The 25,167-nt window shown below is 40.4% G+C and overlaps 1 protein-coding gene and 1 long non-coding RNA gene across 6 annotated transcripts in view; one reads left to right on the plus strand and one right to left on the minus strand.

Moving 5' to 3' along the window:
• kmt2cb (lysine (K)-specific methyltransferase 2Cb) overlaps positions 1-2,051 on the minus strand; it is a 93,996-nt gene extending 91,945 nt beyond the window's left edge. For all 5 annotated transcript variants that reach the window (XM_085439005.1, XM_085439004.1, XM_085439003.1 and 2 more), the window contains exon 1: positions 1,303-2,051. The gene's annotated coding sequence lies outside the window, so the exon portion shown is untranslated. The remainder of the gene's footprint in view (positions 1-1,302) is intronic.
• LOC146687690 (uncharacterized) lies at positions 1,176-16,373 on the plus strand. Its single transcript, XR_014916373.1, has 3 exons — positions 1,176-1,239; positions 8,465-8,546; positions 16,031-16,373. It is a non-coding gene; the product is annotated as an uncharacterized LOC146687690 (long non-coding RNA).
• The last annotated feature ends 8,794 nt before the right edge of the window (positions 16,374-25,167 follow it).

Genomic DNA, 25,167 nt, shown 5'->3' on the forward strand with positions numbered 1-25,167 from the left:
CCATGCCTATTCATGTGCAGACAGTGTGGTCAGAAAATGGCTTAAATTATTAGTTAGGCTTTTTCAGTGACTCAGAAGAGGTCTCACTTTGACACACACCACCTTTCGCTGCTTGTCTGTGGCAATTCAACATCTTTCTATCAATTATATTGACTTCAACAGCCTTTAAGAAGTCGTCCAACACCAAAACTGAACACGAAATACAAACCCTTTATAAAACTGCACAAACGCCAAGTTAGGAATGTTACCCCTGAGATAAAACAAACAAAAAAACAAACAAAACTGAAGACATTGTCTCTTTAAACACTGTAGGATCTGATATGATAAGAAGTCGTCGGATAAGGAGCATTTTTGTACAACAAGCAAACGCTCAAAGGTGATGAGGAGAACTTTACTTGGGGCATCTGAGGTTAAGATCCGGTGACTACAAGGCAGTCACGACCACCACGGGAGCAACCAAAAACATGCTAGCGTTAGCTTTTGTTGACCGAAGCTTGGGCACAAAGCAGCTGCATCCAGCTAACGACTGCTAGCTTGTTGTGCTCAACTCTGTCGCCTTTTCTTCGTCGACCACAGACAAAAGTAACGTTGATGTCGACTAAATTTAACAGAAATTGGAAAAAGAAACGAAGTCATTTATCGTAGTTAACAACCGAAGGAGGACTGGCTTTAGAGACAACTTTAAAAGAGAGGGCCACCTATAGCAAACAGGTTACCTATGGTTGCAGTTAGTTGTCCAACTCATACATGCGACTAACGCCTACGCCAAAACACTAAAAAAGGCTTCACCCCTTTGTTTCCCAGTGCTAGTGTTAAACATGTCCATGGCTCATAGAAAACTTGTCGAGAAACCTTAAAAACACTACCCCTCCTTATAGTCAGCTTCAAACCGGGTGCAAAGCAAAGGGGAGCCCAACACACACACAAAGGCTCGGTCTATTCAATGAAACGGAACTATTCTAGGGAACTACAATGATGCACAAAAAGTGAAAATGATAGGTTACACAACCACCCAGGTTCTGATTTTTTTTCCCTTTTAGCTTCCAACTAACGTTAGCTGTGTGTATTTGCACTGAATAATGCAGTAAATGTGTTAATATTTGCTTATATAGCACCCACGAAATGTTCAATTGAATGTGCCGTTCCGTTGAATAGTCTGAGTCATGAAAGCCAAGGCGGCGACAAACCCCCAACATCAGACTGGAGAAGGATAAGGTTGGCTCAGCCTTACGTGAAAAGGTAAATTCCCAACAAACTCAGCTTACATTGAAGTAAAAAGACGAAGAGGCAAATATAGCTTACCTTCCAGCCCTATGAATAGAGAGTTATCCTCTTCATGTCCAAAATAAGGGGGATGAAACGTCGCACTTATCACCCAGCTAGCTAGCAAGCTAATGGAGCTAGCTAGCCTCTCTCCAATGAAGCAACACCGCAGTTCTCAAAAATGCACAACGCATATCATTATATTCCAGCGCTGCAATGTTATTCCCAACTTTGCCCATTTGATGGAGAAGCGGATGATGTAAATCCAACAGAAAACCGCTTCATTGGCGCACGCATCTGCGGGGATCACTTTCCTTTCTCCAATGACAGCTGTCGTCGCACGAGTTCGGCTTATATAGCTAGTTGGTGTTAGCCACCCAAGTCTACAGCCAATAATTTTACCATTAACGTGTAAACATAACCACCTCGAAATCCAAGCGGCTGCTAAAGTCAACGCTCCGTGGGCCAAACATTAAGTAAGAATCCTCGGGGGAAAGTGTAGCGACCCGCAAAGCAATAGGGAAAAAAAAAGCTGGATGCCGACCGCTGGGGGTTGGCAACTGGTTCTATTTTCTTCAGCTGCGACAAGCTGCGGGACCAAGCGGCCAGTTTAGGAGAGACTCACAGTCATCCTGCCACGCAGTAACAACCGCCTCCAAAAGACATGTAAAAACAAACATTAGCTCGCCAAAAACAACATCTCGCCCGCCGCGCTGACCGAGCTGCAAAATGACTATGAAATAGCACAAAATTAAGTTGAAGATGACGCTTCGGGGTGCTCTGTAACGGTGGCCATATCTAATGATAAGTGGCACCGAAGCACAGCCCCCCTCTCCAAGCTCCTCAAAAACTAGATCCGCCTCCTCCTCCCCCTGAACAGCACAACTACGGTGCACAAATCTTTCAGAATCGACGGGGCTCGCCAAGAAAGGGATGTTTCGCGAGTGTGAGGCGTGTTTAAAAAGACCGTTGAGAAGACGCGATGAGAAATGACAGATAAACCATTTTACAATTTCTTCAAAATACTCTCTGACCCTGCGGAGGGATATAAGCATTTAGTAAATAAAATAATGGCTAGCGCGGGCCCGAAAAGATGGAGTCTGGATTTTTACCCAGTTGGAGTTGGAGCTGGTAAAAACCATTGGTGCTTGAGCTCATGCAAATCTTTGCCAGCTGTAGCTATACAGAATCCAACAGTCGGAAGGCTTCCTCGTAGCCGGGGGAAAATACACAAAAATGGATTAACTTTAATACGCCACGGAGCTCGTGGTTTAGGCTGGGTACGAATGTACCTCAGCTGCTCCCATACGACGGCGTCTCTACGCCTGCTTTACACCCCCCCTAAACACACACACGCCCAGTATACAGATTTAAGCGTTGCATTATGTGTTAGATAAAGGTACTCAACAAACCGACCGACCGACCGTACATTCAGGGGTTAACTTTCGGAAAAGCCCCCAGGGGTCGGCTTTCAGCGGCTGTACATAATATATAATAGAGGCAGAGAAGGTTGTGTCTCTGGTTAGATTTTGCTTTCGATTTTAAGGCTCACTTAACTACAACTTAGGAGACTTTCTTCGAGTGAAGCCCCTCAGAAAATTAATTGGAAATAAACGCAGCCCTGTTCCTTTAAATGGTAAACCTTGGCACCTCCTTCCTAAACTGAGAGCTCCCCCTGCTGGCTAATCTAACGTGTTCATTATTATTAGTATTATTAGTATTGACAGCAATCATTTCGAAATAGTTCACATAAATCGCGCAGTGAAAAAAATGGTTAAGTGGCAAATGAAAGCAAGCACTCGGAAAATCAGAGAAATATAATGACTGTAGAGGCTTTTGTGGTGTGTATAACGCAGATATGTGCAATTGTGTTTGCAGTAATTAACTCTTAACTCCACTGATCATCAGTGAGAGTATTTGCATGTTAGACAAGCCACCATCACTGGTATCAACAGACCAAATGAGGGAGTGTGCTTTGTAAGAATGGTTTTCGTCCTTAAAGTAGAATTACAGAGACAATGCAAAGCAGCACAGAAGCTGTTTTCCAGGGCTTCTCCTTTACATAATCACTCATTAGTTTGTTTACTCTCAATAGTGAGCTCTGGGCTACAGAGTCAGAAATCTAGAATAATTTGTCTAACAGCACAATAGAAGTTGTGTATTATAATACGTGTGTGTTATCACATATGCAAGAGACAGCTAAACAGGCAACCTAAAAGCATGGAACCTGATAATGCTAACAATACATCAAGCAAATATAAACAAGAACGGGGGGACTAACCTGAACATCTACAATATAGGGAAAATACAAATGGGAGAGTAGATTTCACATGAATTTAAGACAGATGATAGGTTTGTAGTGGTCAATATATGGATATATGGACATTGTGAAGCACTGCCTTCAAGTACAGTCTTTATTTCCAAGCACTAAAATGATCACTCTGAAGGAGAAGCTAGTTTTAATGGTGTGATGCTTCATTTTTAAATGCACCATTGACTCATTTATAATAATGTTTTTGTCTGTTGAGACCATTGAGCAGGATGGACCTTTGGCTGCAGGACAGGGGGGAAAAAGAAGCAGTTGCCAGTCACATGCTTTCCAGATGGTACTGCACAGTCTATCAAAATCTGATGGCACTCTTATTCATTATTCTAACAACTTTTACAGGATCCCCTGCACACTTGCTGTTTTTATCTCTCTCTTGATCTCCTCCATATATATTTGTTGACAATTTGAGTCAGAAATGTCAAATTTGCTTTAATCACTCATGTTGCCAGTCATTTTAAGTCTAGTTCTTGTGTAATTTTGCATACCTCATTTTTCTCTCCCTGTTCATTAACAACTACCCTTCAATTTCTGAGGCTTCAGTGAATAGTAGATGGATAAACTGCAGGATTAGATGCATCTCTCAGGTCCTTTGTCAGGTCTATGCTGGATTTGTTCTTGTTTCTTAACAACATGGATTTCAGATACTGTTTATCTGCTGCAGAGTTTGTTTGTTTGTTTTTAGGTCTGCCACTTCTTCTTCTGTCCTCCACTTGTTCTGTTTCCTCAAATTTTTTGAAGAACAAACTGCACACCATACAGACACATTCCAACCTTTTGGCAACTGGTCTTTGAGGATTTTGCTTAGATTCAACAAAAATAATAAACAAAAAATGTGTTTTTATGTCAGGCTGTTAGGAACAAAGTTTGGAAATATACAATTTATACCTGGCTCTTTGGAAAGTTTACATTAGTTCATCCCTTGAGTTAGATGCCTTTTTTTATACATGAACAATTCATAGGTGGGTATTAAGTGCTGTAACAAACAATAACATTCTTCTGGGCTGAAAGTGATTGAAAACATTGACTGACCTCAAGAAAATGTACAAAAAAGTTTTGTTCCTTGGAAGTAAAACAAAGAGATGATGGGTTTCTGATGAGTTTTTGCTTATACACATATATTTATTCAGGACTGGTGGGATGGTGTTAGTTCAGGGTTTATCTCCATCTTTCTGAGTGGAGTTTGAATATTCTCCCTGCGTTTTTGTGGGTTCTCACCAGGTAATCTGGCTTCCTCCCACAGTCCAAAACACGCAGTTAGGGGGATTAGGTTAATTGGTAATTCTAAAGTGCTCATAGATGTCTGTCTCTTTGTGTAAGCGCTGTGATAAATTCGCAACCTATCAACAGGTTCTCACTCCCTAAGCATAATATTTTACGCTAGGTGACAAATCGTCAACATTTTATGCTTCCGGGTACCCAACACGTTCCTAAATAACGAGATCGGGAAAATGAGAGAACATGAGAACCGTTTGGACTCAATCTACACATGTTCGTTCATTTTCTTAAAATCGCTTTGGAAAACACTATTTTACGTCATTTCAGTGCTGGTTAAGGTTAGGAATAGGGTTATGAATAGGTTATGGTTAGGGTTAAGGATAAGGTTAGGTTTAGGGCTGGAATACATGGCTGGAACGTGTATTACCGCGGGACCGTCATTCCACTGGAAATCATCCATAACCCGGGGCGCACCATAAGAACACGGAAGGTCACCTTTCGCTTTCCTCAGGAATGCCGCGGGACGTGAAAACGCCCCGGGAATGAGAACCTATACCAGGTGTACCCTGCCTCTGTGGAAGCTGGGACAGGCTCCAGTCCCCCTCCGACCCTGAATTGGATAAATGGAAGAAAATGGACTGATGGAAGTGTAGGATTTCAGCTTTAATTCGTAGGGTTTAGCAAACATTTTGCATTAACTGGTTAGGAATCAGAGCCGTATTTATATGTAGTCCTTCATTTTCAAAAGGCTCAAATGTAATTAGACAAACTAATATAGTTTTAACTGTATGAAAAAAAATTATTCAATAAGTGCCTGAGGTCCAGAACCCATGAAAATCCCCAAATGTTGTGTTTCCTCTCTTGAGATGCAAGGTCTTTCCTGTAGCTGCTTTCAGTTGCTGTTTAACCCTTGTGTGGTGTTCGTATTTTTGTTACTCAGCCAGTGTTCATGGGTCTGGTGGACCCGCTAGAGTTTTGGCTTTCCAAATTAACACTATCAAACAATTTTATGTTAAATTACTCAACAGATGTTTACTTCATCCCAATTACAAGACATATGAACAGCAAACATGGTTAATTTTTTCCCTTTACCTTTGTTAGATCACATTTATGAATTAATGTGCTTCTCGTTTTTCTTTTATATAAAATGTTATAAATAAATCAGTTATAATCAAGTGGAGTGAGTGGAAAGACACAACACATTTACACGTGAAAAAATAATTAATTGTTTGATTTTTCTTTTGAAGAAAAATGAACACGGGTCTCACAGACCTGAACACCATACAAGGGTTAATTGTGAGTCTTTCTGACTTTAGTTTTGTCTTAAGTGACTGAGAAGCTGTTCTATTGGGTTGAGATCAGGTGACTCACTTGGCCATTGAAGAATATCATATTTCTTTGCCTCAAGAAACTTTTGGGTTTCTTTTGCAGCATTCTTTGAGTGATTATTATTATTTGCACTGTGAAGCATTGTCCGCTCTTTTCCAGCATTTGGCTGAGTCTGAGCAGTGAGTATAGCCCTGTACATTTCACATTTCATCCTTCACAATTTAACCTGCAGTCCCATCATCAATAAACACTAGCGACCTGGCTCCACTAGCAGCCATACATGCCTATGCCTTAACATTTCCCCCAACATGTTTGACAGATGAGACACAAACAGGCTACACTTTAAATCCTTTGAACTTTTCCTTTACTTCTCCGTAATTACTGGGTACTACATAATATTAGTTTCATCTGTTCAAAGAATTTGTAAAAAATTTTTTTCCAGAACTGGACATGTGTTGCTGAGATAGCTTAACTTGATGTATATTGGACCAGGTTTTGTGAAGTCAAATTTCTGGTCAGCAGTATTTCCTGACAGCACGTAAGGATGAGACACGACACTCATTGGTATCGCTTTCTAAAATGTGACCTTTGTGTGGGTGCACGTTCACACCGTTAACCACCCATTGACCTAATTACCTTGAAAACACAAAGCTCCTGTTTAGCATTGCATCACTGATACTCCTGTTGGCCTAATTCCTACGTTTACAAACCCAGCACTGACTGATCCACAGAGACTCAAGACTGTAATTACTAGAGCGACTCTGTACTTAATACTGATTTAATATGTTTTAGTATGCAATGAAAGCAATAATAACAGTAACATCATGTTTTATACTGGAAGTGAATTTCAATTTAAAGAGATCACGCAGCTTTTGTCAAAAATCATCCCTCTGGCCAGCATATAGCTTGACTCATCATGCCACTAAAAGTACATGCATTTGTAGTGTGACAAACACTGGCTATGTTTCAATGTAATAGTGTGCCAGCAGCACCCCCCCCCCCCCCCCCCCCCCACCCCAAACCACTGATTTTTTCATTTACACCTGTGGTTATTTCTGCCACGTGTCAAAAAAAATCCCTGATGTAATAAACAAGCAACCCTTTCAACTCTTTCATGTCAAATAAAACACAAAAACCTCTTTAATATTTGTTGCTCTACACACACTAGCCACTTACACAGTGAAGAATCCTGCTTTACCACCATATAAGATATATAAACTATTCTTTAAGATTTAACAAGCATGTAATTTAATTTGCAAAGCTTAGACATGGTGGAAATGTTCCAAAAAGCTCATTAGTGTGGGATAAAGAAGTATTTTGGTATGTTACAGACAGAGGGCAGCATGGCTCTACTGTTTCATACAACACTGGAAATAGTAACAGGATCAAATTGCCTACTATAATTCAACATGAAAAATGCACCCTGTCTGTTTTATTTCTCTACCAATACAACATATTTTATATTTTCTTCAATTTTTTGCTATTGTTTATCTATTTATTTTATGGTGTTTAATGAAAAGCATCCTGTCCATTAATGTAAAGCAATATTAATGACAAGAGATAATTAGATGTGCTCTAAGACAAACATTTGTGTGCCATCTTCACAAAGTTTTGCTTCTCTTCAGGTAACCGATGGCCAGGTGAACCGTTCAAACTCAGTTTGTCTTCATGCACATTTCCTCATGTCGAGTGTACATTTATGGTGTAGGTATATATAATTATTAGCAGATAAATGTGCTTTAATACAATAAGTCTCATCAGTAAAACAAAGCATAATGTCATGGCGAATGGATAAATGCTCAAGGAGCTCTTTTCTGGTTGTTGAGCTTAATTGGTGCCCTTTGGCTATCAGCATTAAAAACTAATTTTCAAGAGAATACTGTGACTGCAAGATAGAATAGGCTTTTTTTAGGCTATTCAGCCATCACATTGCTAGCCTTGCGAGTCATCATTTGGGTATAAAGTGTTGCAGTGGATTTTTTTTATGTTGTTCCTGCAAAATAATTGCCTGTTCATGTCGGCTGCTGTTTTCAATTTACATGCTATACGTGCAATTAACAGACCATTGCATGCAAACTGTTATGTGTCATGAGCTACTATGGGCAACCCGTATGTATCTAAAAGACACCGTTGCTGAGAAATATAATCGACATAGACTCAGCAATATATTTAAAAAACAAACAGGCCAACATTATCTGTGAAAATGTTTAAAAAGAAGCAGATCGTTATTTTTGCTGCTGCAACTAGAAAAAAAAAAACCTGCTGATAATATCAGTATTTCAGATAACAACCATCCTGCTTTTCAGTTTTACCGTGTATTTCTTTTAGGAGTCTTTTAGAAACAAAGCACCAGTGCTGCCTGAGGTAGAGGAGGAGGCAGCTGCAGAGTAAAAGGACAGACAGCTACCAGGTGAGCAGATGGATCATATTAATATAATAGAAGAGAGAAGAAACATGAAACCAAATGCTGGCTGAGCTCTTTCTCTGCAGAAGAACGGCGATTGTTGAATCAAACCCACAATAGTTCACTGCACAGCTAGATAATAATTTCCTATAGCTGCACGCAGAACACATTTCAAAACCATAGTATGTAGTGAAAAAAATTAGACTCAGCGTGAGTGGCGAAAACCACAAAGAGTACACATGCTTCAGTTAGATCTGGATAGGGAATCTGTTTTAATCTTTTATTTCAAAGAAATAAAATGTTTAAATATTTCACAGACAAATTTGCATCATAATTTCCTCTGATAACTTGGTGCTGAAGCCCAGTGTGGAAGAACTTCTACCTTACAAGAAAGAAGGCTTTCATTACAGTCTAATTAAAGAACAAAGAAGTCCACTTTTAAGAAGTTATAGAAAGAATTTGTTTGACTTGATACATTAAACAGACAGAATTGGCAATGCAGATATGAGAGAGAGCGGGAAAGAATTAATCTATCTCTTCTTGTAGACATATCTCAGACATCAAGTCTTTGGTCTTGACAAGCTTTGAATAAAGTGGAAAGAAGTGCGAAAGAAAAGTTTTAGGTCTCAGTGATATTAGAAAGTGCACTCAGTGTGCTTAGATGCTTGGTTCAGACACTGAAAAACTGCAAAAGAAGTCAGAATGAATCTATTAATTCATCACTGATTGATGAGGGGACATTTCGTGAACTGAAATATTAAACCTTCATGTCAGTGGTGGCAAGACAGCTCTAAAAACCAGCCTCGCACCACATCTGCGTTCTCTGATTTTGCACGACTTTCAATCATAAGGTCAGGTTGACCTTTTTTAGTCCTTTTGAACCATGAGGGAAATTGATTGCACCGGTGAATTATATGCGAACTGATAAAATATGGGAAAATTAATCCCTGCTTTGCAGAAAAAATTAAATTGAGGCAGAGGGGATTTGCTATTCTTCTGACTTTTGCAAACGCTTTAATGTATAAAGTCTTCTGAGTGCAGTCCCTACTTGATGAACAATTCTATTGCCCATGGCTGGAGGAGCTAATTAGAATCTATTTATAATCATAGGGGAATATATCCAAAGAGCTAAGAGAGAGAGAAAGGATAGAGAAAGAAAGAAGGGGCTAAAGGGGGGGATGGTGTGCCATGAAATCAGTCTGCGTGCTCTGATATCTGAAACTCAGATATTCGCATCCAAGGAGCCAGACAAAACCAAATTAGCAGGTCTTCGCAGACAAGACAGAGTTTGCCTTTTTCTTCTTGTAGGAGTGGAAAGCCAGTTTACGGGACATACTTCAGTAACACAAGTGCACAAGTAGAAGATGAAGAGAAGTCATTTGATCCTTTTAAAGTTTCAAGTTTTGGAACTTTTCACAAAAGCTTTCAGTAGTCTTATGCAAAAGTCTCATGGGGGAATATAAAGCAGAAGATCAGGACATGAGGACATGGGGAAGAGAGCAAAGAAGCGAGCTGCATTGGAAATATGATTAAACTATCACAGCTTTTTATTTAATAAAATAGTGTTGAACTGTTTGCATATTAAATAAAAATTCATTTGTTCTCCGCTTTCCTTCACTTTACAGCGGTGTCATCAAAGATCCCACCGCTCTCTGCTTCACTGCTTTCTGCAGAAATGTGTCTCTGCTGTCAGTGCTCTGCAGCCAGACACTGATTTTATGCAACAAAAAAAACCACAAGAGCAGCGGGAACTCAGTGAATTCAATGTGGACTACCCAGCATCCACTTACACAAAGCCATTAACAGTCTGACCAGACTGGTGAAATGCTAAAGCATCACATGCACATGGACAAAGTAGGAAACGCACGTGGACAGACAAGTCAATATAATGGGTTTTCATTCCTATTATATGAGTTGTATAAGTCACCTTAGTTTAGATGACAGTGACCTCTTTCAGAGTCAGTAAACCTCTGGTGTCCAGCTACCCACTGAACATGTTTAACAGCAACATAATTGTATTCATTTATCGCATGTTAGGGTCACTAGAAAACCAAAAGAAAGTACAAATGTTGAGCTGCAGACCTTAAAACATTTTAAGAGTATTTTGGAATTATTGGTGTTTGCACAGATTTGCACAAACTCTTAAAAACTGCACAAACGTTTTTTTTTTAAAATAAAATTACTTCACATTTTTGTGTCTATGTAAATGGTGAAACAGTACTTACAAATATGCACCCTTCAGTAGGTACTAGTACCAGGTTGGACCTGCTTTTGTCTTCAGATTTGCCTTAGTTCTTTATGGGACAGATTCACCAAGGTGCTGGTAATATTCCTCAGCGATATTGGTCCATATTGATATGATAAGGGTTAAGAACAATCAAACAGGTATAACTAATGAAATGGGTGGCTTTTTGATGTAATCCTCTTTGCTGTGGGCTCCTGGCGGCTTTATAATTTGTTCTACTAAACAAATTGACGGGTCACCCTTTTAGACTGTTTATGTCAAGTAAAGACTGCAGTGCATAAAGGCACTTCAGAAGCGGTGAGCCAAAATGCACCTACTTGAGAAGGTCTATTTAAAGGCAAAAAAACAAAAAATAGTATGAACTGAAATAGCACTGATCCACAAACAATGTCCCGATTTGCTCCAGAAATCATTCATTGATGTCACAGCATGAAAACAGTTGACCTGCAATAAAAACAACAATTTATCTGGTAGAAAATTGTGTTTCACTCTGTTTTACAGCATCTCCAGGTTGTCATCTTCTCTCTTCCCTGCTCAAACTGTCCCTAAGTCCCGCTGCGGAGAGACTTTGCCCCTCTCCACTTTTTTTTTTTAATAATAGTAAAAGAAAAAAAAATCAGCAAAGCGCAGTGAGCTCCCTCACAGGCACACCCAAGAGGCCCTATTAAAGCCAAGGTCAAATCCCACTCTGCTCTACACTTCATACTAGTATCCACTCTAAGAGTTTTCTAATATCCTGGATTCTCTGGTCCAGTCTAACTCTCCAGAGACACAGAGAGCACTGTACAATAATCCTGGCGGTGCAGGAAGGTGAGATGCTTCTCTGTTTTTGCTCTGAGCACTCTGAAGAAAGGAGAACAAAAGTCAGACATTAATCCACTTCACCGTAAATCATTAGAAGTGTTATATTTTTCCTCTTCTTAAATAGTTGTTTGTGGTAGAATGTTGTTGCATAGTCATTCTTTTTATCATGAAAATGTGTCACCTGTAAAAACCTTTTGTTTTGCATTATCTCTTTTATATATATCACAGTTTTTGGTCATGTGGTTCATAGGGTGGCCTCTTGTATCCATAAATCCGTTATCTGACTCGAATAATGCTTTATGGAATTTCTCAAGCATGCTGCAGCAATATAGAGGAGATGAATTTATGCTGCAAGTTGCCTTATAATCCTGGGAGAAAAGGTAGTGAGCCGTGAGACACCAGAACTGATGCTATGTCCTCCAGCTATATTGGGTAGTGAGGTGAATGTGACAGAAAAGATTGAGGTGGTCTTAGCCCTGAGATACCAAGCCCATTGACAGTGCAAAGCTATCAGTCACTCAGGGTAGAGCAGGGTGAGGGTGGAGAGTGTTCAGCCACTGCAGGCACTGTTATTCAATAAAATATGTCTTTGAAGTCTACTCATTATGCTCAGTATTGTAGTATTAGTCATCAAAAACATTACAATAAACAGTATCACAAATTATTCCCAGGAGCAACGGTGTCATACCAATTCAACTCAGTTTTATATTTATTTATTTATTTTTGGAAGGGGTTGCTTTATTGCAACCACTAACACTTAAAGGAGCATTTTCACATTTTGATTAATATGCCTATACACTTTCATGTTAAAATTTCAATAAGAAGGACAAATGTTTCCTGTAAGTGTTTAAAGAAAACTCCAGTGGAAATGATCAAGAAGTTATCTTTGTAGGCTGATATGACATTGCTTTGATATGTCAGAGTTATAATGGTGGCATCTTTCACAGATTGGACAGCCATAGTTATGGACTCACATTCATCTATCCATATTCTGCCACTTACCCAGGTCGAGGTCATGGGGGAATTAGTTTAAGTAGAAATGCCCACACATCCTTCTTTTTTTTTTTTTTTTGTGTCCCGTTTGGATCTTTAGCCATCAGAATTGTTGTCTTAAGGCCAAGAAAGATGCCAAGCGGATTTATTTTACCAAGTGGATCATCATGGCCTTGCCATATTGGTCCATTTGATTGACCTTTATTATAATTATGAATTTATTTTATTTTCAGTTGCTACAAACGGGACAGACATGACTGGGGGATAGGACAGGGAGAAAGAATGAAAGAAAGAGAGGGAGAGAAAGAAAACCAAAGGGGAGAAGAGACGGTGAGAAGGGGGGGGAAGAAAGAAAACCAAAGGGGAGAAGAGACGGTGAGAAGGGGGGGAAGAAAGAAAAAAACAAACAAACAAAAAAACAAAACACCTGGGTCACCTGTATGGAGAAAAAAAACAGAAGAGAAAGCAAACAACAAAGAGCAACATAATAAGAAAAACAGCACCATCACAATAAACTAGCTAGCAGTAGATATCAGTAGATACTAAATAATAAACGATATTGTGCAGCACGCAAGATAGACAGCGCACAATGTGCTTTGAGGCAGCAGCCAAGAAAGCTGTAGTCCGCATCTGTGAATACCCGTGTGTACACCTGTGTGCACACCTGTGTGGATCAGCATGCTTGCATTCCAAAGGTTTCTCCATGTAACGATCTGCTAGGGAGTGTGGGGGGGCCACAGCCCCGTCCTCCAGGGTATGAAGCAGGTATGGAGGAGATCAAAACTCCAGACATCCAGAGGCCCCCAGAACACAAGAGACCAAGGAAGACCAACAGAGGGGCAGCCGCGCCACTGTCCCAGTAAGAGCTGAGGAGAGTCCCAGATGAGGGCTCACTCAGCAGCTGCGGAGCAGAAGCCAGGGGGAGTTGCAGTGACGCGCCCGTGAGCTCCGCCGGCAGCCAGCCGTGCCTGAGTGACCGAGCCCCAGGCCGAGAGGCCGGGGGCACCCCACCTCCGAAGTGGCCCGAGCGAACCCCAGGCTCCAGGCCCCGATAAGCGGCCGCCAAGGAGTGAGCCGGTGTGTACCCGGACGCCCACCCCCAGACACAAAGAACCACCAACGCACCGACACCTGAGGGAGTCCGCCACTGGCAGGGGAAGTGGTGGTGGGTGGAGATAGGCCTCCAAACCTTGGAGGGCCTGAGATGTCCCCAGACAGGTGGCGTCTTATACCCAACCTGACATATAGACACAGACATACAGGCACACACAGACACAAACATCCATTCCCACCCTCATGCTCTCATATGCACTTACTCCACACTCAACCAACGTGGAGACAGACATAAAGAGACGCTGTACACACGATCACACTCCCCAAGCGTACTCTACGAACCGGGTCTAGGTACCCTTGACCCTGGAGGGGGGAACTGCACCCAGACCCAGGTGGTGTTACCCTTTTCCCTGCGGTGGGGAGAGGCAGACCGCCCCGACTCTGCAGCAGCAGGGAGGCCCCACACTCCAGACCGCAGTCGGACGGCCAACTCCTCCTAGCCCCCCCGCTCCAGCAGGCCGCAGAGAATGGGGGTGAGAGAAGACTCCAAACCTCCCTCCACCCGCTCATTGTAGTGTTGATGCATGTGTGTTCTAAGGTGCAATTAAAACCCAGGAGGGCATGGAGCTACCTGCCAGACAGCAGCAGGCAAGCGCATAGTCCCTCCTGCTAGCCCTCAATGTCTACGTGCATTTAAAATTGAGAGGTGGGCAACGACGCCAGGGGTGAGGTGTACACCCTGATGGTACTTTGGACTCCGTGTATCGTGCCCACCCCCAAGATCCTATATGTATGTGTAATGAGAGTGTGAGTAATGTGAATGTCTAAGTTGTGGGATAAAATTGAGGCAGAGGCAGCCAGAAGGGGACAGGGGGGGGGGGGGGGGGTAGCCTCCTCTGCACCCTGGTGACATACCCCTACTCCAAGGCCCTGCATGTGTGGGTGGTTGTGGTGGAGCGGGCCATAGTTATGGACTCACATTCATCTATCCATATTCTGCCACTTACCCAGGTCGAGGTCATGGGGGAATTAGTTTAAGTAGAAATGCCCAGACATCCTTCTTGACATCCACCTCCTCCAGCTCTTCTGATGTGACTCGGAGGTGTTCCCTAGCCAACCGAGCACCATGATCTCTCCGGTGTGTTCTTGGCCTACAACCAGGGTCTCCTCCCAGCTGAACCTTCCCCCAAGCACCTCATCTCTAAAGATCCATAGTGATGGATTTCAACACTTGGATTTGGAAGAGCTTGGAGCTTCAATTTTCTTTTTTTTTTACATTTACACAGATTATAGTACTTTTATGTATTTGACTATGATTTCCACCGCTGAAGCACTGACAGATCACAATTGCTCATATATTTCACACGCTTATTATTGGTTTTTTATTTTATTTTATTTATTTATTTTGTTTAAATATTAAACTTTAGGATACATTTGTCACACACTCTATATAAGGTCAAGACCAAACTTCATCATTTTCAGACCCTTTTTTGTAGTTTATTTAAAGTTTTGAGGAACATCAAGGTCAGTCAAACCTTTCTGTAATGTATTTCCCCATTGTGACAACCACCTGGGACATTTTAATAAATACTCAAACACATCAAAGGAAACTGGATATGTCTGTGTCTAATATCTATTTCCCAGAATAATACGAGTCCAGATTCATTGAGCATTCATTGCAGCAATGCTCGTCAATGCTTTTGGAACAAGTCTGTAGCATTAGAGCACACTTGTTCCATTGTCAATCCATCCTTCACTGTGCTATGTGTATATATATATATATATATATATATATATATATACACATAGCACTTTCTGTTTCTCTTTAATATAACATAGCATATATATATATATATATATATATATATATATATATATATATATATATATATATATATATATATATATATATATATCATATTTCTGAGGAGAAATATGATATATATATATATATATATATATATCATATTTCTCCTCAGAAATATGATTCCTGGTAATAAGTCTGTGCTGAAGTGAGAAATCTGTCACGGTTTGCTGCAGATGTGTTGCTGAATGCAGGACAGGAAATGTAGCTGCTCATATTTTGTGTAATCAAGCTGTCATGTAGTTTGTTTACACCAGAATGACCGATGATGAAGTGTGGGTGGTGTTTGGGAAAGGTTTCTTCTCATTACTGTCACAGACTGAGCACAGTTTCAGAAATAATATAAGAACGTTTAATAACTGTGATATTAAGGTGATGCAGAGAAAAAAAAACTGTCCTGAGTTTCTGTGCTTAATTGAGTAATTATGATCGTGTATGCTTCTTGAATTTTAATGAAAAGTTAACATAATTAAATTCAACTGTGTTGTGTAGCAAAAACTGAAGAAATGCATCTGTTTGGCATTTTTGCAGGGAGAATGTGAAATCCAACAGGAGGATCTCAGCGGCCATCCATCTGCCTGCTCAGGATCCAAATAAGCACTCACTGGGTAAAAGCCCTGACCTGGGCAAGTTGCCAGTCTACCACAGGGCAAAAATGCCCTTTAAAGAGCCAGGCAAAAGCTGTCCCTTTTAGTAGTCAACCAAATCTCCATTGAGAGCTTGTACCACAGTTTCTTAGCCTTTAAAAGATCACCTTTGGTTTCCCCTCAGGATTTGGTAAGCACAGTTTATTTTGTTTCCATTAAAAGTAAGAAACAAAATAATTCTGTAAATTCTCGCACTGGATTATAAGAGCCCAGTAAAATATCACAACTCAGCAGAGCGTGCATTACTGTTTGTTGGCAGTAACACTGTTCATATTGGATAAATAAAACCAGCAATAATATGATTCAACTGCAGTGCAAAATCCTGTATTTATTAGAAGAGATTTGCAAAAACCACCATGTCTTCCATGTCAGGAATGGACAAAAGCCATGTATGGCAATCAGAGACAGTCCATTTATATTAAAGAGAAACAGAAAGTGAAGAATTAAGTGGAGCCTTACTGCTTCCATTGGAGTTAAGAGGGCATGTAGAAGTTAGATGCTGCTAATGAAATGCACTTAACTGATCATCAGCAAGTGTGAGCGACTTTTGTCAGTCTGCTGCTCTGAAGCATTCAGGTGTCTGTTAACACAGCAGCAAAGATTTTAGCAGTGATCTTAGAAAAAACAATTGCTTCTGCCAATCAATCTGCGAAGGGTTATAAGGCCATTTCCAATTTGAAGTCCATCATTCTACAGAGAGAAAGTTTATTTACAACTGGAAAACATTCAAGACAGTTGCCAGTCTTCCCAAGAGTGGGTGTCCCAGAAAATTCACCCCAAGGTCAGATTGTACAGTGCTCAGAGAAACTGTAATAAAACCCAAGCGCTACATCTCAGACTCTGCAGGCCTCAGTTAGCATGTTAAAGGGCTGGCAGCAATAAGGCTCTTCTCTCTAAAAAGAAAATTGCAGCACAATTTGTGTTTGCAACGTCGCATGTGAAGAAATCCCAAGACTTCTTGAACAATGTCCATTGGAAAGATTAAACCAAAGTAGAGATCAGCACAGCATATGAGGACCAACACCTTATACCCATTATCCAGGATGGTAGTAGAAGCGTGATGATTTAGGCTTGTTTTGCAGCCACAGGACCTGGGAACCTGGGAACCATTGAGTGGACCAAAAACTGTTCTGCATACCAATAAAATATAAATCAAACATGAGGCCATGTGTCCGACACCTAAAGCTCGATCGGAATAGATTCATGCAATAGGACGATTCCAAGCACAGGAGCAAATCTACAACAGAGACTGACTGAAAAAGAAAAGAACCCAGGTGTTTCAGTGGCCCATTCAAAGTACAGACCTCAACCTGATTGAATGCTGTGGTAGCATTAAAAAATAAATAAAAGTGCCATAAAAGACCTGTGCATAAATTATTGCCTGCACACCTCAATGAAATGAAACAGAGTTGTAAAGAATGGGCCAAAATTTCTCCACAACATTGTGAGACACTGATAGTCAAGCAGAAAACAATTACTTTAAGCTATTGCTGCTAAAGGTGGTTCGACAAACCGTCGAATCATGAAGTGTGCTTAGTTTTCCACAGGATGACATTCGTAGTCCTGAGGATGACTTTATTAATAAGCAGGATTCTGGTGGAAGCTCCTGGCATGTTTACATAAACTAAAATGGTTAACAGTGTAAACACCATTAATAATAATAATAATAATAATAATAATAATAATAATATATATATATACATATATATACAACATATATTATTTAGGCCTATAGTCATTAAATTAATAAATAAGAACCAGAAGATTTTCCAGGATAATGAAATATTTTGGCTGTACACTGTCACGGTCCCTGTGTCTGCCCGGCCGATCCAGAAAGGCTACATGCGTTTTCGTTTTGGGTTCTGCTCTCTCGCTTTCTCTCTCCTGTGTTCGCTCTTCCTGGGCGGAGCTCATTGCGGGTTCCTGCCTTCGGCCCACACACCTGTGAGTAATCACATCATCCTGCTTTCCCTGGCTGCTTCTTAAGATGATGGCTCAGTGCTTCTCGTCGCTGGACTGTTGTACGACGCACGTTAGTGTAGCCAAGGCTGAACAATTTCTTGTGTTTTCCTAGTGGCTTTCTATTAGAGATGATCTCTCGTCTTTGTGTAAATAGATTTCCTGGACCCATCCCTTGAGCCTCCCTTATATACTGATACCTGAGCACGAGCGTTTGGCTGAGCTGCGGAGCGAGTCGGAGACTGGAGCGAGTGAGTGCACGGAATGAACAGAGTGTGGATCTACGAGAGGGTGTGGAGTGTTTTCCCTTCCTGTCCTGTTGATCCCTGTCCATTCCCCTCACATTTGTCTATAGCTCACTGGGTGTTGTAAATAAAGACTGTTTGGTTCAACCCTGACACACACAAACTCTGACTTTGTCAAAGTAATTATCACATTTTTCTGTTTGTGAGGCAAAAAAACACAAAATAAGACGGAAATTATGAGGAAAATTTGTTCATTCATATTACTGCTGCAATCTTGCCAAATGTCTGGTTACAGCTGTGCCCCCTAGACTGTGGAACAGAGCACATTAATTAGCTCGACCTTTCATTGACAAGTTGACAGTTAAATGACTGTTAGAGTGTTAGATTATGTTTTCCATCTCCATCTTGTTAACTTTGCCTCTCCTTTACAGTCAGATTTAAGGGTCCCTGTTTCCCAGGGGAACAAAGCCACCCTTTCAAAACAAACCAGTTTTCTTGAAACCAGCAAATGTATCTGTAAATCTATCAGCTGGGGAAGAGAGTCTATCTTTCAATAATGTGGTATCTACTCTTAGGAAATGAGGTTTGCAGGAAGTATTCATGTTACTCAAGGATTGAAATATCTATCATCATGTTACTCTCATCTAGCTGAAACCCCCCCAAACAAAGTTAGAGTCCAATAATTTATCGAGTCAGTTCTAAGTCAGTATATACTTGGATGTCAGTGTTGTTTCAGTGTTTGTGGTTTGTGTTTCCCAAAGCTACAAAGTCTGTCAGGGAGAAGATGCTGAGGTCAGCAAAACTCAGAAATCTATGAAAAGGAATAGACAGTGCCTTATTGTTCTTGCTTGGAACCAGATATAAATTACGTAACTACTGTCTGGTTGTTTGGTGTAAAGTTAATATCTAAGTAAATCCTCAAAGGTAAGTGAAACTATAGAATAAACTGATTAGGAAAGGACTACAAGATATCTAAATAAGGTTACTTTCAAAGACCAAGGTGGATGGCTTTATGTTTTCATGTATTTTAGAACATGGTATTTGACAGTCCAAGGAAAGATGCAGTGAACCAACATGAAATGGGTGAAAACTATCCCAAATTCAGCTGCTGAACTGAAAGTAAGGCTGCTAAATAAGTCATGGTACCCAAGTCCATTAGGGAATTGCCAGAATTCTCTTTGCTGTCTACCAAGGGATCACGTAAAAGTTTGATGAGGCAGGTAACAAACCTGTATCTCACCCAAAAGGCAAAGCAACAACAAATTCATACAGAGCCTTGTTTGGGAGATCATAACCAGAAAACAGTCCAGATCTTCTGTAATCATTAGACAAAAAGAGTGCCCTGACCAAAAACAGTCCCAGAAAATAGTAGGTAGTTGTAAACAATCTGTGGCTGAGAAGAATACCAAAACTGATCTCTAGGATTGTTGAAACTTTTATGTCAATAAGAGGGAGATGATTTAGAAAAATTGTCTCTGTTGGTGTACAATTGTGGTCAAATGTTTACAAGCCCCAAATTATCATGAATGTAATTTAGGGTTTTTAAAACTTTGAGGGAGGCGGGGGGGCACAGAGGGTCAAAAGCATACATACAAGTTCAGAAATAAAAAATCACTCCATTCGGTTTTAACCTCTTTTATCTGTGTTTGGGATCATTGTCCTGTTAGAACACTCAGTTGTATCCAAGTTTCAAACATGTAGTCGGTGATTTGTGGTGAAGTTGAAGAATCTGGAGCTCTTTCTTTGTTATTCCACCCACCTTGTACAATGTAGCAGTACCACTGGCAGCAAAATAGCCCTAGATCATGATGCTACGACATATCTTGAAATTTAAGTGACTTTATTTGGATGAGTTGGTAAATTACTGATTTAGCTAACGTTAGCTAACTTTGTTGTTAAGCTAGGTCCAGATGAGTGTAACGCACAGACACAAATATCTGCTAATTAGCAGGATGGCACAGTGGTGCTCTGGTTAGCACTAGCACCCAGAAAGTCCCGAGTTTGGATTCAGCTTTGCTGTGTGGAGTTTGCATGTTCTCTGGCTTCCTCCTACAGTCCGAAAACACACACGCACCAATTAACATCCATGGGTTAATTGATGGCTGTAAATTGACCAAAGTTGTGAATGTGAGCATGAATGGTTGTCTGACCGACCACAGAACTGTATTAGCTCTGTGACAGACTGGTGCCCTGCTCAAGGTCTACCCTGCCTCTCGCCCTATGACAGCTAAGAATAAGCTGTCAGGAAATTGGTGGATGGAATACTAAAATAGTCACGAATCATAACATTAGTCAGATAATACTTCAAAATGCCCCAAAAAGCACTAACACGATTGAGAAGTTCCATTCAGTGACCTAAACTAGAGATCAGGCCTAGCAGATCCCAACTGCATAAACTAAGCTGTGTCAGGACACTTGTCAATCAAAGTGACTACACCCCCAATCCAGGTAAAATTCACTAGAGTTGTTTTGGAGAGGAAAACTATGCTTATTTTTGGAGCCAGCCTCAAATTGCCACTAGTGGACATGTTGTTGAAGTGTTGTTGTCACTTGTGCATTAATTGCTTCATTTCCCAGCTCTGGGAGCTGAAGTAACCTTACAGGCAGGCCTCAGATGACCAGCAAAGTGAAGCAACAGTGATATCCACTACATCACCATCCCATCCCTCTTTATATATCCAATTAAACAAAGTACTTTTCCAAAGGATACCTTGAAATACATGATGGGAAAGTTTTTTTTTCCTCAGTTTGGATGCTGTTCACATTGCTCTGTGTGCCTTACTTGCTCTCCAGTTTATTCACTCTCAGTTTCTGAATCATTAAAATTTCATATACATGATAACTGGATGGAAAAGTCTAAAATTTGTGCAGCAGCAATATATTTTCTATTCCTTTTTTCAACTTTTCATAACCCCTGAGTTTATAAATCCCTTTTACACTTGTTCACCAAATGTGAGATGCGCTCACGCAATGCAGTGGTGCTGCTTATGTGTTCCACTAACTAACTGAACAGAACTGCTCTTTCCCACAGTTAAAACATTTACACATGCAGGACAGGTTTGTTTTCCTCTCCCAGAGAATCATAAATCATAAACCACAAACCCCCACTGTCTCAAATCCAAAGATCCAGCTGCACTGACTATGGCTGAACACGCTGAAGTACGCTACAGTGTACATTTGTGGCGTGTCCATCCATTCACAGTGATGAATGGTCCCCCTCTCTTTGTCAAAACAACAAAGCGCATGGAGACAAAAGGCTATGATGATGAGTAATTGTTTCTGACTTGGAATATGTAGACCTTTGTGTGCGCTGAGCATTTCTGTCAATGTGAGATATTTGGTTCACTTTTCTCTTTATAATATTGCTTCATAAAGTACACATAATGTGCTACCCATGTAATGCATGAAGGTGGGTGTCTGCAGAATAATGTGATGGCGTAACAGCACCACAGCTACCTTTATGTGCAGATCTGCTTGGAGTGTAGATGACACTTTGGCCTCTTGATGGCTGTAATTGAGAGCATTTAAAAGAGTTGCAGCTATAGTAAATTGCTGGGATTGCAGCTTTAGATGAGAAAAGGGGGAGATTTAGCTATGCCACGTGTACCTTACGTGACAGCCACTTACTCAGAGTGTGTGCATGTAATGTTGTTTGCTTAGTTCTTTGCTACAAAACACAATGTTGTGAGCCCACACAAATCAGCTCAAATCAAATCTCTTGCTGGCTTATTTTGTGTCTCCTCTCATCCGTGCGTTGACAAATTCCATAATAAAATATGACAGTTTGCACACCGACTGTGTGGAGGTTATTGAACTGTTGCCTCATTTTGATGATTAATCTGGGACAGCATATACCTTGTGGTGTTGTGAAACAGCATAGCCATTAATGGCATGATTTATCCCTTGAATACAATGAAGCGCTAACTCTGGGTTGGGAATTCCTAACACTGATGTAAAATTGTCATACTACACTCTAGGTGATGAATGTGTACCGTACAGGGCACTGACGCATGAAAGCAATGACAAAATCTCATAAGCAAATTTGAGTGGCTCAAACAATTCTATTGTTATACAGTTGAGCATCTTCACTTGCTCAGAAGGATTTCCACGATATAAACCACATTTATTTGTGTGAGGTGCCTTTTTATGCTTCTCTAATTCTGGCTGCCTCTAATACAGAGAAGTGTTTATTTTAATACAGACAGCCCCATTTTGTATCTCCCCAAACACACATATTCTCATCTTTTCTGCAACAAAGCGCTTAGGAGAGGAGGTTTCGCTATCCCCCGGGCACCAGAGAAAGATGAAGATGCACAATTCAATTTCAATATACGGATGTGGAGTAGCAGTCTGTGTGCATGATTTTTATATAATTCTAAGAGTGTTGCCTTTTGGGGGTCAGTTAATTAATATATGCAGATCAGGAGGCTGGTAAACAGGAGCTCTGTAATGGAAGTCGGTGAACTGGTAAACAGAAGCTATGTAGAACTTCACTGCTGAAAGGCAATACCACAGGAAGTTTACATGTGTCTTTTGACCACAGCCTGAGATAAAGTGGTTGAGAAGTCTGAGACCTGGCCCTGAAAGCTGATGCAAGGTGTGTGTGTGTCTGTGTGTGCGTGTTATAAAGCTTTCAGAGAACTATTTAAGGATAAAATGTAAAATTAGGTTTAGGTTAAGTGCAGTGCAAAAGCGAGCTGTGATATTTTAAGCCAGCGTGGAGGGTGAGGGAATGCATTATGTCTGTGAAATATTTTGGTTATTGATTAAAATACTAGTCGATTTAGTCATTTTTGGACATTCCTGGAAACTGTGTGCATTTGATCTGAAAACTGCTGTTCACAAACGCTGTCCATCTAACCTGACTGAGCTGGAGCTGTTTTGCAAAGAAGAATGGGCAAGAATTTCAGTCGTGCAAAGCTGGTAGAGACATACCCTAAAAGACTGGTAGCTGTAATTGCAGCAAAAGGTGGTTCTACAAAGTATTGACTCAGGGGGCTGAATAATTACGCGCACCCCATTTTGCAGTTATTTATTTATAAAAAAATGTTTGGAATCATGTATGATTTTCGTTCCACTTCTCACGTGTACACCACTTTGTGTTGGTCTTTCATGTGAAATTCCAATAAAATTGATTCATGTTTGTGGCTGTAATGTGACAAAATGTGGAAAAGTTCAAGGAGGCCGAATACTTTTGCAAGCCACTGTAGATCCTCTTCTACATACCTTGGTTGTAATAAGTGTTTTTTGAGTTACTGTTTCCTTTCTATCAACTGGAAGCACAGATTTGATATTTGGGCTTACAAGCAGTTGAATTGGTGTACCTAATAAAAATACCCTTTTGCTGTAAATACTCTTTCATGCCCCAAATAGGCTCCTTTAAATAGTCTTTTCATGAATGTATATACTTATCACTCTCTGTCATTCTCTTAAATTTGTAACTTCAGTAGGAAAAATAGAGTCTGGTGATTTAGACAAGGAGATGGCAAAGTTTGGAAAGCTAGACTGGAAACGAAAACATATTTGAATTTGAACGGTTGTAAACTTTAACAGAGGTACTTTATGGATCAATTGTAGTTGTTCTACTCCTCTGTTCAAGTGGATTATTTTGGAAGTGAGTCAACCTCTAAAGTGCCCCTCGCCAAGTTAGCCACCAAGAATGGATTTTATAACCACTGTATGACCAATGTTCCTGCAGGTAGCTCTGCTAAGTAATTCCAGGAGAAGTGGTACAGTGAAAAGGCAAGTTAAGCGCTGCAGTATTGCTGCTAACTGTATTCGGTCATATGGCATTCATGTCAGACCTTCAGTAGCCCACACATAATTAAGTGGAGGAGGTTTTTAAGCTGATAGCACTGCTTCCTCTGTTCTTTCAGGTTGTTATCACTCCAGGGTTTGGCTCTCCACATGCTGCCAGTGTTGCCCACATGTACACCACCAACCCCAGAGATCCCTCAGGTCCATTAAATCAGTGATGTTAAAAAAAAAACAGGGAATTATTTTATTTTTTATTTTTTGCCTCAGAGCTCATGTGGTGAAATTTGTTGATATTCTAATAAGAAACAGGGAAGGCCAGCTAGGAGAAAAATTGGATTTTCAGGCAGAATTCAATGACTTATTCTCCGTGTAGATTGCAGTTTCAGAGGATGGGACAGAATAGGTAAGCTATATGCAAAACCCATAAAGTCAACTTGGAAATTAATTCACCTTAGAAGATATCTGTGGCTCTGTCTTATCCTTATCAAAACTGTAGAAATGTTAAAATCTCCTCAAAGATTTTCTTTTCTTTTCATTTCTTTGATTTGGTTTATTTTTCTGCAGATTAAAACCAAATCAGGATCCTTTGTCTGACCTTTATCCTGTCCTGCCTAATGTCTGTTTTGATAAATGTCTGCAGCATTTTTAGCCTCATCTAAATAAAGTGCTTATAGACCAAAGGGTCTGAAACAAGATCTGAAAATGCAGCATGGGATTTACACTGCTCTCATATACCATCTGACAGGAAATGGTTTCATGATGACAGGCTCTCGGGAACAGTGATACTTTGTAATAGTCAGCTGATTTCTTGCTAAAAACAATCAACTGACATGATACACTGGGGAACAGAGGACAATACAGCTATTATAAATTAAGTCATCACTGGAGATGCATTGATAATTATCATTATTATCTACACAGCTATGGCCCTCAGTTTCCTACTTTTTTACTGAAACTGTAGGAATAAGCTATAAAACAGTAAAGCTCTCATTGTTATGTCCAGAGAATCAATGATCAGTACAAAATGCATAACTTAATACACAATAGATTAACTTTGTGC

Source organism: Copadichromis virginalis, linkage group LG18, assembly GCF_057382275.1.
Source record: "Copadichromis virginalis isolate Kocher_CV1m ecotype Utaka linkage group LG18, C_Virginalis_male_GT1.1, whole genome shotgun sequence".
Classification (NCBI taxonomy): domain Eukaryota; kingdom Metazoa; phylum Chordata; class Actinopteri; order Cichliformes; family Cichlidae; genus Copadichromis; species Copadichromis virginalis.